This window comes from Bactrocera neohumeralis, chromosome 6 (assembly GCF_024586455.1).
Source record: "Bactrocera neohumeralis isolate Rockhampton chromosome 6, APGP_CSIRO_Bneo_wtdbg2-racon-allhic-juicebox.fasta_v2, whole genome shotgun sequence".
Taxonomy (NCBI): domain Eukaryota; kingdom Metazoa; phylum Arthropoda; class Insecta; order Diptera; family Tephritidae; genus Bactrocera; species Bactrocera neohumeralis.
This window is the reverse complement of record NC_065923.1, coordinates 5,949,151-5,962,522: the sequence shown is the minus strand read 5'-3', so window position 1 is coordinate 5,962,522 and position 13,372 is coordinate 5,949,151.

Here is a 13,372-nt window from a genome sequence, read left to right as displayed (position 1 = left end):
GTCTGACTGCAGGACGTCGTTTTCGTGTTGCGCCTTCTTCTCAATGCTGGCAAGCATTGAGGCTAACAAAATACTTCCAAGTCACGCTCGAAGGAGGTGCCATGCTGCTCCATGTAGTGCATATGTACAACAGCAAGTAAATAGCGTGACAGTCTGCAAATAATTTGACTGCAACAAAAAGTTGTCAGGGATATAACATGCATGTGAAATGGCACGCTTGTATGTGTGCGCATTTGTGAGCTTAGACGAAAGCACCGAGGGTTCGCTTTGACAACGTTGCCGCATTATAGTTAACGATTACACTGCATTTGGAGCACTCTTCGCTCCATATGGCGCACACTTTTCGAGCAAATTGGAAATATGTAAGCGCGTTGCTGCTTGCTTTTATGGTTGAAAATATAAAATTGGCACTGAAGAATTTAAAAAAATTTTATTATTTGGGAAATATCTTCTAAAAATAGGATTTCTTTAATTTTACTTTGTACATAATATATGGTAGTCGAAAAAGTCTTTTCGTATTTCTAATCAAACTTCAACTTATTTTTTTTTTTATATATATAATAATAAAGAAACAGATATTTACCATTTTAGTGGACCACTTTTTTTTCCAATTTTCCGCTAGAGACATTATTCTATCAGTTTAAATCGAAATTTCGAAATTTCCGGAACGGAAGCGAGCGAACCACGTTGTGCTACACGAACTGATACAGCATCGTCTCCGTAAACTCCACAAATTTCATTGGTGGCTTGCGTGGCATTCTTCCTTTTTTTATACAAAAATTTCAAAAATTTCTTCATTATTTTCACTCATTTTTGAACAGCTGTAACTTTTTTTCAACTTCCCCGAATTTATTTTAATTTTGAATTAAGCTAAAAATCTTACTTTTCCAACCTTATATGGTAAGACACAATGTGATTGGTAGCACTGGAGATATACGAATGAAAACACGAAAATACTTTTTCGACTACCCAATATCTTTTATATGGTTCGTGACTTTGCTATAACTCTAATTGCTGCGCCTAAATGTAGGCCAACTTTTAGTTTAAGTAAATATTAAAATCTTGTCCAGCTAGTGTTCTGCTATCTCGCTTGAAGCATACGAACCTTTGAACCAACTCCATTTCAATGAGTTAGCGTTAATTTTATCCTAGGCGAAACTGGAAGTGAAGTTTGGTACGGTTTCTTAAAAAAATTGGGGGTGTTTGCACCAAAAAATGTCTGAGATTAGGAAATCGAGCGACGTAAGTGGCCAAAACATGCCAAAAATAGAAAGAGAGGGAGAGAGAGAGAGAGAATACGAACATTTCAACATAAACATCACTAATCAAATTCTATGACTCCGAATTCCTTTTGTATTTGCAAGCTTTTGGCTATATAATAGGCGCTGATTCAAGTAGTTATTATTGGAACTAGTTGCTTAAATTAAATCTTCTCATATATTCAGTTAACTTTCCAGCAAGGCTGCAGGGAATACTCTAGAACTTTAAAGTAATTCCACCAAACTTAATAAAATGTTTCGAAATTGCAACAACAACAATAAAGTTTCGACTTGCAAGTTTTAGAAGCATGCCGTGGCGCCGCTATGGTGTCGCCAATCGGTGGCAAAGGATGTAACCCAATACAATTACAACTTCACACACACACACATACACACATGTGTGACTTTGGCATCAGCTAGCGTTGGTGCATAGGGGCTGGTCGTTTATTTTGTATGTGGCTCCGGAAGGCACGAACTTGCCGCTGCCTGACAACCGATGTTAGTGGCAAGCATGCGTCTTTTCCGTGACGCTCGTGGTTGCAACTTCGCGCCAAACTATTGCCACAATGAGACTGCAACCACTACAACTAAAACAACCAGCTATGTGTATGTGTGCATGTATGTGTGGTAGTGTGTAGAGTGTATGCCCCTCAAGTGCGCCATAAAGCGTAGAAAAGAAATGCTATAAATTAAGCGGGGCAAATGGAATCGGGGTCAATGAGTCATTGACCGCACGCTAAACATATGTAGTTTCTGCTGAACTTTATACACACATCCCCACATATTACATATGTATGTGTAGCTCGTAAAAGCGGCGCTGAGGCTTACAACAATCGGACATCTGAACGGAGGGGTCGTTTGTCATTGTGTCGGACCCTCTTTCTAGGCGAGCACAGCGCTTGAGGGTTACAAAATAAGAAGAGGCAAAAACTAAATGGAAGTAAAAATAAAAAAGGGGTTGCTCAAGTCGATCTTGGCACATGCAAGTGCACTGGAGTGACTGCATTTTCAAATTCCAAATGTCGCCAAGCAAGCGCGGCGTGCAGGGCGAGTTGGCTGGCAAATACGCATTGCAGTGCAGGCACTCAAGCCGCTTTCTTTGGCTGCCATATGCAGGGCACAACTGCAGTGGCGCAGGAAATCGAACAAAAAAGTGACTGACCTGCATAACTGCACTGATGTTCACACACACACATACATATATGGATGTTTTTTTTTTTTATGTGGATAGGGTAAATATAGAAATTGATATATAAATGCCAGCCCTTTCGTGCGGCGTAATCTTCCGGGCTTGTGAGCAGAGCAAGCGATAAGCTGTGCTAGTTGTCTTTGAATAGCCACATATGCTTCCATTACGTGCCGACATACTATGTCTCTGGGTCGGATCGTAAACGTGATTATTTTATACGCGTATTTGTTGTGGTGATATTTGTGGCTGTGGAGGCTAAACTGGCTGTCGAAGCAAGTCATTATATTATCAATAAATTATTTGGATGTGAAATCAAAAACAAAATTATGAAAACATAATAAAATTAATTGAATGGAAGCACTTGAAACAGGAAATAAAGCCACATAGTTTTTACCATTCAAAATTTGTCTTGAACTGAAAAAAACTGTTGCCTACATTTCAGCGCCATATTGAAATGCTGTTTCTTAGTGCCGACGCCTCACAGTTGCCATATGAAATAAGTTTAAAAATAGCTCGGAAAACTTGCAGCGTTTCAGTGCATAACAGCTTGCCATGCAAGCTGAGAGTGGTGCGTTGGGTGCAATAATTCGTGTTTATTTCTTCAACCTACAGCGCTCATGCTTATCAGCAATGACGGCGGCCACCGCATTCGTTTTATAGTTTTTATTTTATACACTCATTACTTGCTCGTGCATTTTTTTAAATATTTAATTATTTGATATCTTATTTGCAAGTATTTAGCCGCGCAGTGCGTTATTCGCTTAATGAAAATACAAGCTTTGCTCGCTTTTTCGCTTTTATTAGAACTGATTGCTGCTATCTGCTGCGCTGTTGAATATATACATACATATGTATGTATGTGTGAATATATGGGCGCTATACTGTGCTTGTGCAAATTATGTCTAGACATGAGTAAAGTAAGGGCAGCAGAACAACAAAAAAATGCAAAAACAAAATATATTATCAATTTATAGAGTGCATATAAAAAATGAAGGCCGTTAGGAATAATTGAAGCAAATATCCGATGACTATAATTATTTAAATATATGAAATTAATGATTTAAGGAAATGTGATATTGAAAAAAATTAAATAAATATAATTAAACTTAAAATTCTAAAAAAATTATTCATATGCATTTAAGGTATTTTTTTTTAAATTTAATGTAAAAAAAGGAAATTTAGCAATTTCGGAGCAAAAAATATATATTTTTTTTAATTTAATTTTTAAAATTTTCGAAATTTCCGCATAAAATATTCTTCTAATGCAATAATGAAAATGTTATAAAATAAATATGTCCATTTTAAAGTGTTTTTATTAAAATTTGAATTTTAAATATACATATGTACATACATATATCAAACTGGCATGAAATATCAAATGTAGTGAAGTAAAGGCAGGGTTGCAAATAATGCATTTCATTAAAAATTATCGAAAAAAAATACTTTATTAAAATTTCATTTTAAATTCTTGAAAAAAAAAATATTGAAATAACTGTTAAATTAATACTTTTTATTACATACGAGTTTTTTACATACGAGTATAGTATATATGTATGTAGTTTATGGCGTTATAGCAATTTGTTTTATCACGGAGCAGTCTTCCGACATCAGGCGGCAATCTTTAAAAAAGACAGAAAACTGCAAAAACACGGCAGAAATGCAGTAACTTGCACTTTGACGACTTTAAACCACAGCAAAAGCTTCAAAGTGGCCGCATATGCTTGCAACACGACTGCATCACGCCTCATGCAGCAGCTGCAACTGCAACGGCAACCGCAAGCGTCCCTCGCGAGGCGTCAGCCGCAACTGCAGGCTTCTTTAACAAGGAAATTGAGTGTTGCCGCGCCGCATTTTGCATTTGCTACCGATTAAAGGTGTGCTCGAGTGCCGCCATGCCACAAAGCAGAACGCCAGCTTGTTGTCAAGCCATTTCACACCTTTTAAATACGCGTGTGTTTATGTGTGTGTGTTTGAGAAGCGAAAAGCGGTCGTAAATGCAATAATACGTGTCTGAGTGTGTGCGCTTAGGTATGGGAATGTCATTTCGGTGGCGTTGAGTTACACAAAGCATTCAATTAATGTGCCGCAAAAGGGCTGAGTGCCAATTCAGTGGGGTGGCAAGCACGCTATAACCATAAAGTACCTACAAACTACCATATGTGTGCATGTGTGTATGTGTTATGTTGCATAAAAATGCGTGCTTGCATTTTTTACTTTATGACTGCCGCAATTTTGCATTTCCCAACTGCAATTATGCCACATACATACCCATAAATGCAGTTTAGTGTTGAAAGGCGCATTCTAAGTCGTTTATAAATAACGTAATAAGTGCGCTTTGATCTTCCGCGCTTTTCAACATACATACATACATATTAGCGTAGCGCTTTGCTGTCAGAATACTGAAAACTTAAGAAAAACCCCGTCCGTTTGGTTGTTGTATACATATGTATGTATATAGTAAATACATATTTCACCGTTATACCGTAAATTTCTTTCTCCAGCCGATTTAGCCGCTTTTGATTCACAATTTATCAGCGACAACAACGTCACACGATCGATTTGTTATCACCAATGCGCAATATTTCACAATTTCTTGGCGTGTTTCGAAATCTCATCTGTCGAATTGTCAGTCTAGCCGTTTTTTTCGAAACCTTTATCAGTTTGTGAGCACGTGCCTACAAATTGCTCAAACATTTTTACACACGTACATACATACATACATATGTATATTTTTTATATGGCTGTCTGATTAGCTTATTAAAATTTATGAAATTCAATTTCCGCTAGAAACTGGATAGACATATAAACATACAGTTCTATGTATGGTATATAAATATTTGGGGTACTAACAACCCGTCGTAAAGCATCGTAAAATCGTAAAATTATAAATTTTTACACTTGTTTAAAAAAATTGTTGTTGGATTTCATACAAAAATGAGTTTACACATTTACAATTCTCAATGCTATGTTTTCGAATCGTTATAACTTATAACTTTATGAAACTTGTGAAAACCCATTTCTTATAGCATGGAAACGTACAAAAATATTTTTTTCTTAACTTTGATTGATCAGTTTGTATGACAGTGGTGACCCGATATCACTGATTTCCAGAAATTAGCAATTTCTTAGGGAAAAGAGAATGTTTGACATCGAAATGTTATTATTTTTTACTATTATTTTTCCTTATAATTACCAATTTGTTGTATTTTGCTTTAATTTGTTTACAAAGATGGCATAAAAGCACAGGTAATCTTCATTGCCTACATTGCGGCGTCAAAATTGTAAGACTTGCCGGTCGCAATAAAAAAGACCTTAAAGGAAAGTATCAGTCACTCGATTTCAACTGGTCTCATAACCTTATCTACCTCGCTTAGTTTTAGATGATACGTAGAACCGTAATAGTCTTGACAGACCGCAGCGTTAATCCGGATTAACAGCGCACTTAATACGATCCAAATTTGTAGGTGACAGATGGCAGCTATGCGAGTTTGAAACTCTCGTAAACAGCTGATTGTCATTTTTATAATATTTTCAATGAAAAAATAGAAGATAAACATTGCAGTTGTTAGCCGACACACATTTCATTTTTATCACATTTTTATCACAAAATATCAACACGTTATTTTCAAACTTCTTGTTTTATTATTGAAAATTTGAAAAACAGCTGTCAGTGTTGCTTGTTTTTCATTCACAATAGATTAAAATTGGACATTTTAACAATGTTGCAAACGAAAATGCAGCTAACTCTCTAAAATTTTGAGGAATAAATTGGAGTTAGCAACGGAGTTATCTCTCTAACTCCTGAATTAATCAGGATTAATGCAGTTAATATGGATTAACGCTGTCATCTGTCAATGCGTCTGTGACAACATGTTGCAAAAGTTAAGAATAAAATAAATAAAAAAAAGTAAACGGTAATTCAAATAAAAAGATATTTCATCACAAAAAAACGATTTTAATTTATTTTAGAAAAATTTCTTCATCCTCATTGCCATCAAACTGCCTTCGGAAGGCTGAGTCAGCTTTGTATCACGAAACCAGTGATGAAATTCACTGATAATAAATATTATTAACAAAACTTCATAACATAAAATACAAATTTAATTATGTGTACAATACATATGAAAACATTTATATATATGAAACGAAGCGGCATGAAAAACATGAGACAATATACACATATAATTTTTTCCCACACAACTGACAGCATATACCCATATTTGCATCATCAACTCACACGCATACACATGCACACACGAGTATGTATATACATATGTATGAAGGTGGAAGTGCTGGCAAAATGATATTCGTGCATGGCCCATATTTTAAATCGCGAAATCAAAACAAAATTTTCCGCATGCCACCACCGGCAACAGCGTGTGGCACCAAACGTCTCAATGCATATAGAAACACGCCACGCCATTCACATGCATACAACACACACTCATGTATGTGTGCGTGTGAATGTGCAGCTCAGCAAATGCATGGTGATGTAAAAGCACCGCAATCGCAATTGCAATTGACGGCATGGCCAACGAGGTCGCGGGCTAAGGTTGACTACAATTTCACACTTGTGTGGGTGTGGGTGTGTGTGTGCTGTCTGCAGATCAAGCCGGTTGATTCGACTGCAATGGTGCAATGTGTTTCACAGACACACGTTCGTACACATATATTTTGTCTGTCGCGATTTTGTCGCTAAAAATAGACAGACACATTGTCGCGACATGCAAACTGCAGACGATGGTGAGTAAATATTATTTATATGTGCATGCGGGCTTATGTGGTGGTGAATGTACGTAAGCACAAGTGCACACAGCTTATTTACTTATATACATATACATATATGTTCATACATATATATGTACATGCTAACGGTATGAGTAAAAATTTTTGTAATTGTAATAATACATAGTACCGTATGAAGTTTGAAAAAATAAATTTTTTGTTTTCGTTTTATATTTCTATAGCTTATACCTATATAAATAAAATACTAAAGTTTCAAATCGATATCTCAATTGGTTTTCGAGTTTTCGATTTTTTTTTAATTTTATTTTCTTAATGTACTTATACTACTGTGATCAATTTGAAGGTGAATTTAGTCAATTTAATCTCCTTCAAAGTAATACCCTCCCGCTGCAATATACTTATGCCAACGAATTTTCCAGTCTTCATAGCATTTGGAGAAATCCTCAGAGCCTTATTCGATTCAGCTTTTATATCCTCAATGGAGTCAAATCGGTGTCCTCGGAGTGGTCATGTGAATTTGCTGAATAGCCAGAAGTTACACGAAGATAAATCAGGCGAATGCGGTGGTCGCGGCACGCTATTGGTTGAAAATGTGGCGAAATTATCACGAATAACCAACGCAGTGTGAGATGGTGCATTATCGCATTTCTTTGTTCACTAAAATTCAGACATAGTAAAAATCGAAGAATTAACTTTTAGAGACTCACAAAACGACGCGTAACTCAAATACTAGTGAATATTTTGACGTGAAATTTAGCATAGATGTCATTAACAGTACTACCAACTTACAGAAAATTTACCGTTTCGAAAAACAAGCAAAGTAAAAATTAAAAATTCACCTTTCAATTTGATCACAGCAGTATTTAAGAATACACACAGCAAATTTCATGTTGTTCCGGTGAATATTTTCGAAGCTCCATACATGTGAATTTGGAAAACCGTTTCAGAGTGCTTGGAAGTACAAGGCTAAACTTTAAACTCCTGCCTATACCTTAAGCAATTATACGTTCTGCTACATAACTCCTATCGGTTTTTTGATCTCATCAAAATCGAGTTTTAGCCGGCCAAAAACGAATAAAATATTTTGGGAAAATAATTTGGAAAATTAAGGCATTATACAGATAATATATTCTAGTTGAATTATAATTTTTTGTTTTTAAATTTCATTCACGGAGAACACCGGAATTACTGCAATAGTGGAGGGCTCTGTTTTTAGCGACGACTGAGATCTAGTATTTATAACTCAAAAAATATTTAATTTTCTTTTCAAAAAATTCACTATGTTTTCTTGTGACTATATAATATAGAGTCTGGAAGTTTCAAAATAATCAATATAGTAAGTAGTAAGTTTAGGCTGTCACTAGGTGTGCCCCTTAAACTCAAATTTTGCTAGTTACTCTCAGAGATCTTTTATGTAAAATTACTATATTTATTCCAACATTTTTCAATATTCAACTATTTTTTAAATTTTTAACATTTAATATTTCAAAACATCAAAACCCACTTAAACCGCTTTCATAATGTTTTCAGCACTCTTGGCTTATAATATATACATATAAATGGCAAAAGTATACAAGTATATACATATGTATGTACACATAATGTACTCAGCCATAACCATCTATGTAAGCTTCAGGCGGGTCAAAATGGCAACGTCACGCTTATTTCCAAGCGAATATTTTGTGTTTCGCCGTTTACTATGGCTTAGCAATTGTTATACAATATTTGTGTTTATCTACGTCACCTGACTTGCATGCGCGAAGACGCAATGAGGCAATCTTCAGGCGAGGCATTAATATTTTGTGTTATCACAGAGCAAATACCGTTTTGTGTGCTTGGTGAAGTGTTTTGAGAAGCTGCAACCTTGAAGATATGCATGCGCATTTTAGAATTAGTGACTAAATGGGTATATAAGACAATTTTGAATGAAACTACATTTTCAATAAGTAATTTGCGCGAAATTCCTCACTTAAATTACACAATAGTGAGCGCGTCTGCTAGCGCTGAACTTAGGCCAAGCGATGGCAAAAACAAACGCAGACACGCAACTCTTTTCCTTTAATTTTCGCGTTGAAATTGTATGGAATGTGGGAGCCTTCCAGGAACTCGCTGTCTTTGCGACTAAATGATTAATAATTGACCTACTTTCGGCGGGGCTTCGAGGAAGACGACGCGACGATTGGCTGGCATTCAAGGACACACATGCGTAGACAGACAGAAATTCCCATTTCGTTAGCATAAAATAAGAGCAAATGAAGAGCTTTAACAAAAAAGCTCACAGAAGCACAAACCATTGGATATTTCAAGCAATTCAGGTATGTTATATAGGAAATAACGCAAAACAAGTTTGCACATAAAAACTAATAAAGTATAAATGTTTTATAATGTGTGTGCCTATGTGTGTGAAAAGGTAAATTCCCAAATCACAAATGAACAACCTGCGTGCGTTGAGGAAGTCACCGAAAAGCTCAAATATTCAACGCCAGATATTTGCCAGAGGATATTGAGGGGATTCCATGGAAAAAAAGTACAACACCATATTATATAATAGAAACAAAACAACAATAACAACGATGTCTGCACACGCGATGCGCATATAAATCACCGAAAAAACAAAGTAGTGGTGGCAGCGAAGCGCGCTAGAAGGAAAGAGAAGCGAAGATTGAAGGTTTGTGGCTATGAGTGTGCAACAAACCGAATCAAGGAAGCAGAAAACAGGATTTTCGTGTAGCAACAACGCAGGCAAGTTTGCAGCGATTTTTTGGGATAGGTCGGCAGGTAAGCGGGCAATTACTGAGGAAGGGTAGCTGCCGCGTTTTATCGTTTTATTGAAACACAAAGAGGAAGTGTGGCCCAATAAACCTATTAAGGAGGACATGGATTGCGCAAGAAAGCAGAAACGAGAACTGAGAGTCGCGTAGTGAGCTAAGCACTCGCTTGACTTAGTTTACAAACTCACACAAGCCGGCATACATGTGTGTGTGTTAAAGTGAAACAGGCGAATGACGTCAATTTCTGAACTAATTTACATACGAGACAAAATTCTTAGAATTGTCTTAGCTCAAGTATTTAAATGCTGGAACATTTGACGAACGCAAGTGCAAATCCTAATCTTGACGAACAGATAAATAATTACGTAACTTTATAGTAGTTAAAGTAATTTATTGCTGGTAAAATCATAGCGAAAGAAATTATACACAATTTTATATAAAATTAGAATTTACAGAATATCGAAAACTACGTAGCTTTTTTAAAAAAGCAAAAAACGCCATAATTTTGTGTAAAAAATTAAAAATGATTGCCTACATTTAGGCGCAATTACATATACTTTAGCAAAGTCACACTCCAATTATAGTCATAATGCTTAGCTTTTGAGTGGTTTTTGAAAAAAATAATATATGTGGCACTTTAAGTCTAAAAAAATAGTTTGCCAAGAAACATATAAAATCTTATTATTAATCTGCATTAAGAAATTTCCAAAAGCAATTCGTGCAGCCACTGGCATTGCATGCTCTAGAGGACCTCTGTGGACTTTGCTCTATTTGACTTAATGGCCAAAGTATTCGCACTTAAATGCACTTAATCGTGGCGACTAGCCATGAGAGCTTTTGATAAACGAAATAACTTAAAACGATCATGTGTCATAGTGAATACAAGATGTGTATGTATATTTAATCACAATTAGTTGAGGTATTCACTTGAGTAATTTCCGCACTTGGGACCCAGCGATTGTGCGCAATCGAAGTGCAGATATGACGCATTGGCTATGCCGAATCTCGCTCTTTCACTTAAAGTACCAGGTCCAAAAGCGAATTGCGCATAATGTTTACTCATTTTCTTAACAAGAAAACTTTGGAAGGGGTCATGTAATTCAAGTGAACTTGCAGTAAGTACTTTATATAGATATCTACTTAAAGAGTTATACTTAATCAAATGCTCCAAACAACGGCCGAAAGATGCCGATGAAGTAAAAAAATACTAAGTAAACAATATTTTATTTCCAAAACGTGTGATTGTCGTCTACGAAAACTTCGACAAAAGCAAAGAAGTTTTTGGTCTCTTTAAATTGGAACACACGAGTCGTTCGGCGCTTAGCAACACGCTGAAACTCAACTCAAGTGCGTTGAAAAATAGATTAGAGCTCAGTTGAAAGAGCGCTATAGCGCCGATTTAAATAGGTTTTTTGACATGAAGGCGAAATGTTTAGAAAAATATTGAGAGCTTTGTTGGCACTTTATTGATTTTACTTATTTTCCGAAGGCATTATATAAATGAAGAAATCTGGCAAATAAAAAGACTGACTCAAGAAACCTACTTGTGGCTTTATCTGCTGTTTCTTCGCGTTATTCACCTGGCCAAAATGTGCTAAATAAAGAAGTACTTTGACACGCGTGTGTTTGCTTAGACATTAGGCGGTGGCTTATCAACTGGCAAACAAGAGCGGGCGTGTTGAAGTCAATATATGAAAACAAAATATGACCAACAGAGAATTTCTGCTTAAAACCCCCAATATGAGGGCTGTTATGCTATTTTTAAGCGTTTAGCATTTGATACTCAAAGTTATTTATTCAAAGTATGTATTGAAAGAAAGTTCAGAATCAAAGTGAAGCTCGAGCACATCAATTGCGAACTATAATGAGGGAGAGCTGTACGAAAGAGCGTTTGAAATTGCATCATCTTTAGCACTCAGCCACTAATTGCACGTGTCGTTGCTGGCGCAGCGAATCTCAGCGATAATCGAATAATAACTTGTGTAAATTATTAAGTAAGCGAAACCAAATATAAAACTTCCAACCCTTCCACGCTTAGTTTGCATTTCATTATCAGTTTGTGTACATTTCATTATTTGCTCTTAATTTATTTTTTGCTCGAATGCAGTTAGCAATAGAGGTTAGAAATGAGAAAATGACTCTTTCGTAATCAGTTGGGAGGGTGTTGCCAATTAGAAGCCTCAATACGGTGGATTCTTCCAATTAATGAAATAGATGTATGTGAAGGTAAGAGTACCTCATGCGTAGTGCTAAAATTTGGAAATTGGCGAATCGAACAAGCAACTGGTATAATTACAACAGACTGGTCTACTAATCATTTAATATATCATTTAATATATCAGTAGACCAGTCTGTTGTAATTTTATCAGTTGCTTGTTCGATTCTAGATACTACCTGAATGGTATAATACAAGTACTCTCTTGCAGTAAATTCAGCTGATTGCTGTTCCCTTCACAGATAGACTTTTTGAAAAGAAAGCGCAGCTGAATCAAGCAGAGAAGTCTAATTCTATACAGATTTCCTCCAAATCGATAACTGAATTTTATTTTTCCTATAACTGAAACAAAGTATTTGGACTTTGAAAAGGAATAATTGATAATTGGAAAATAACTCATTAAATAACTAAAGCGATGTCGTTACGTGGATTTCTTTTACAAAAATTTTAAATAAAATTCAGCGCAAGTTTTTTACATATATTTCAAGAATATACGAAACGTATTCTTCATTGACCTTAGCATACATAATGCCTTAGCGAGCACAATGCTTGAAAAAGTATGTATAAATATATTATTACACGAGCAAACAGCAGTGAAGATAAGGGTTAAGGCTATCAAATCAGCAATTCATTTGGCCTTTTTTGTTTGTTTATTTGTTTGTTCATAAACTTCAATTCATTTCACTTCACTCAACGTGCGACAGTCGCGGCCCCGTGATCACAAGCGCTCATTATCAAGTCTAATTTGTTCAATTGATTTTATACACTTTGCTTTTTGGTTTTTGCGTTTTTCTTTGAATTTCTCGGTCTCAGCCTGTTCGTCTAGTTTGCAATGGAAATGGCAGCGAGCTGTGCGCGCTGTCGCTGAAAGTCAATGTACGACAGTTTCGACTGTCGGCTGATCGGTGATCAGTTCATTTGGCCGTTTGTGCTGCTCGTTTGATTTGGTTATTTGATTTTTGTTTATATTCGGTGTGTGTGTGTTGGCTGTTGCGCGCATGCTTATCTGCCTTGGGCAGTTCAAAGTCTCGCGCAGGGGCAGCGTGTGCCGGCGGCATGCTTTTCAGGTGTAGCTGGAGGAGAATTTAGTTATGATATACATACATATGTATATGTATTATATATGTTTCTAGATTTTCGTTTTCAATTTTCGAGCTTTGGCAGAAAATGATAATTTGTTGTTCATCCTCAA